Consider the following 3,596-nt stretch of genomic DNA (forward strand, 5'->3'; position numbering starts at 1 on the left):
GTGGTGGGGGGTGGTGGTGGTGGGATGAACTGGGAGATTGGGATTGACATATATATGCTAATATGTATAAAATAGATAACCAATAAGAACCTGCTGTACAAAAAATAAAATTCAAATTAAAAAAAAAAGTTATAAGCCAGAAAGCAAAACTTACCTAGGAAAATATCAGGGAATCATTTCATAGAAAATAAACACACCATCAGAAATATTTACAAAAACAAAAGTACATAAAAGAAAGAAATTGACTCCCACTAAAAAGTTACTAGAAAATCATAAAAAGACATTCAAATAATCATTATAAATATCACACAGATAAAGGGGTCACACGAAAGGAGAACAGTCATGAATATAAATCTCTTAGAGGTTTTGGGAAAGACACTATTGAATAAAGTCAAATAGATGGCATGAAAAGCAAACAAGACCCTCGAAGAACGAATGGACGACGCAGAACCGAGGATTTTTTATAAGAAGTCTGCACGAATAAAGAGAGAACAAGAGAAACGCACGACAGATGTTAAGTTTCCAAATCCTTCTAAAAGGGGATATAGAACGTGAAGATGTAGGTAAGAACACAGAAGAGACAAAACCTGATGCAATAACCGACTAGAATTTCTCAGAACTTACCATTCAGATCAGATATTGACGACTCTTGGACTGGGCGCAGTGGTGGCGGAGGAGTCCTGTCCCGCGGCGCCTGGCTTCCTCGCCGTGGGCCACACGGCGGGGCCCTCATCCGAACAGGAAAAGCCGAGGCTCAGCCCGCACTGACCAGCACGCAGACTGACAGGAACCTCAGCCGCTTCCCAGCCCCTGGCTACCAGACCACCCATTCCAGCCGGGAGGTGCTGCAGAGCTGCTCCCTTTGCCACCAACCCGACATCCTGCAGGCCGGCCTGGCGGACATGGCTCCCGTGGTCACCGCGAGCACAGGCTGATGTCCGTGGGCGCCAGGGGTCTCTCGGAGCACCTGGAGGAGCTGCTGCCCCAGATCCCGCGAGTGCTGCCGGTAGGCTCGTCCAACCTGCCCTGAGTAGCCGAGGAGGGGGCCGTGGTGGGGAAGCAGGGCCGCCACTCCAGGAGCAACAAGCCCCGGCTCCTGCGGACCCTAATGGGGGCCTGCGGACCGGGGGAGGAGGTGCCTCAGGCCCCCGTGGACGTCCTCACCCGCCTCAGGAGCAGCGGCGTGGCCTCTGTGTGCGCCTCCTGAGGCCTTGGCCGAAGGTGCCATCGAGCTGAGCATGCCCAGTGGCCTGGCCCACCGCCTTGCTGCTTAGACCCTGGCGGACAGCCAAGATGCTTCTGCGGAAGCGGCAGCACCCGGCTCAGCTGCGGATCCATGCGCGCACGCTGTGGGCACCGCCATCCACGAGCTCGACGTGCCGGAGCAGGGCGGGGCGAGCAGCAGGAAGAAGGGCGCCGGCGCTGGGGGTGGACCATGGCCCCCCAAGTACCGCCCCCTCGCCTCCTCCCTCCCTGACGCTTTCCGGAGGACTCGGGTTCCTTGCAGCCTGCAGGCCAGGGGAGGAGGTGCTTGAGGTCTGGGAGGATGAGTGGAGGATGGATCCTGGCCAGCAGGGAACACAGCTGGATATGATCCCCCTCCACAGACTCTAAGCTCCTGGTAAATGGCAGGTGGAGCTGGTCCTGACGACCCTTCCCTTGGTCAAGAGTCCTGGAGGGTCCCCTCGCCTGGCATCCAATTGACTGCAGGATTTGGTTCTTTAGCATACCCGTGAAGGGACAAACAGACCAGGAAAGCCAGGAACTTGGGGCCCTAAGCAGGAACTTGGGTGGGGGCAGGCTGCCTGCAGCCCAGGGCTCATGGGGGCCTCCCTATCCTACGCAGGACCGAGTGCTGGAGACCCTTCCTTCCACCCACCAGCTGTGAGGCTCGAGGCAGAGCGATCTGCCTTCTGTCAAAGGGCTAACGCACCTGTGCAGCAGCCTCCCACCCACTCCCTGCGCACCTGCAGCTCTGTGCTGCCCTCCCTGGTGGTCTGCCCGCTACCCACCCACCCAGCCCTGAGCCCCCACCCCCATTCCAGCCTTCATCGACCTGCTGGCCCTCAGCCGGCCACTGTTTGTCTGACCCTGGCCCTTGTTAGAAGGGTCAGCCCAAGTCCGTTTCTGCACCTGCTTTTTTTACTTTGAAATGGCAATAAAGACGCTGTCCTATTAAAAAAAAATTAAAAAATAAAAACAAAGATTCTAGGTATAGACTTACACAAGAGACATACTTAAAGGGGAAAAAACCGCCAGTCAAATACTAATCAAAAGAAAGTTGATATAATAATATAATATTAGAAAAAAATAAAATGCAAAGTGAACAATCATTGAAAGAAATAAGAAGGATATCTCATTTTGATCAAAGGAACAATTCAGAAGAATATAAAGCAATTAGATTATGCATCATCAATATGAGTTTAAAACATAAGAAAAAAGTAATACAAGAAGAAATCGGCAAATCTACTCTCATAAGGAAAGGTTTCACACACTTCTCTCAGAAACCAAGTGAACGAATGGAACACCTCCTAAAAATAGGATACTGAAGAGTTGAACAACAAAGCAATAGCATTATAGAATTCTGCACTCAACAAAAAGAGCATGCTATTTTCAAGTACCTGTACAGCATACAAAAAAAATGATATTTTGCCTTAATGTACAGTTCAACAAATACAAACAACAAAAACAACTAACGGGACACATTCTCTGACCATAACAGAAGACAATTGGAAATTGACAACAAAAATATGGCCAATAAACAAGCAAATCATACTTCCCTAATTAGGTAATTTTGAAGATTAAATCACAACAGAAATAACGGAAAAGTGACAAAAATTGCACTAGATATGAAAAACTTGTACATTCCAATTCAAACAACTCACAGAGGGAAATGTATAGTCTTCTTTCACTTCCTCAACACCTCCATTTACTATAGACCATTATTTATCCAAGCCTCAATTTGCTTATCACTAAATTGTGTTAGGGCTGCCTCCATGGGCACTTGTCTAGATATTAAGCCTTCAGTCATTGTGAATGCATTTTGGATAGACTTCATGCATTTAAACAGTACTGTGTTTCCCAGGAGACTGTCAACTGTGCATGTATTTAGGTGCCTTGAAGCCCCCCTCAATCAGCCCTTTTGGAGCGTCAGAGAAAAGAAATGTGGCCACCTTACCACCCTGTATTAATTATCTAGGGCTGCTGTAACAAATGACCGCAAACTGGATGGCTTAAAGCAATAGAAGATAATTGTCCATCATTCTGGATGTTCAAAGTCTGAAATCAAGGTTTTAAGAGGTCTTTTTCCCTCTAAAGACTCTAGAGGAGAATCCTCTCTAGCCATTCCTGCCTCTGGTGTCTCTAGGCATCCCATGGCTTACGGCTGCATCACTCCAGTCGGCCTCCATCTTCACATGACCTTCTCTCTGTGTGTCTCATATATAGACACTTGTCATTGGATTTAGGGCCCACCCATATAGTCCAGGATGAGCTCATCTCCAGATCCTTAATGACATTTGCTAAGACTTTTTCCAATAAGGTAATATACGTAGGTGCCAGGAGTTAGGACATGAGAATATCTTTTTGAGGGTCAC

The 3,596-nt window shown here is 48.3% G+C and overlaps 1 pseudogene; it reads left to right on the forward strand.

Moving 5' to 3' along the window:
* Positions 1-435: 435 nt before the first annotated feature.
* On the forward strand, positions 436-2,039 carry LOC115802042 (pyrroline-5-carboxylate reductase 3 pseudogene; annotated as a pseudogene).
* The last annotated feature ends 1,557 nt before the right edge of the window (positions 2,040-3,596 follow it).

Source organism: Delphinapterus leucas, chromosome 12, assembly GCF_059928025.1.
Source record: "Delphinapterus leucas isolate spDelLeu-1000000601 "Yukka" chromosome 12, BTC_Dleu_Yukka2, whole genome shotgun sequence".
NCBI lineage: Eukaryota > Metazoa > Chordata > Mammalia > Artiodactyla > Monodontidae > Delphinapterus > Delphinapterus leucas.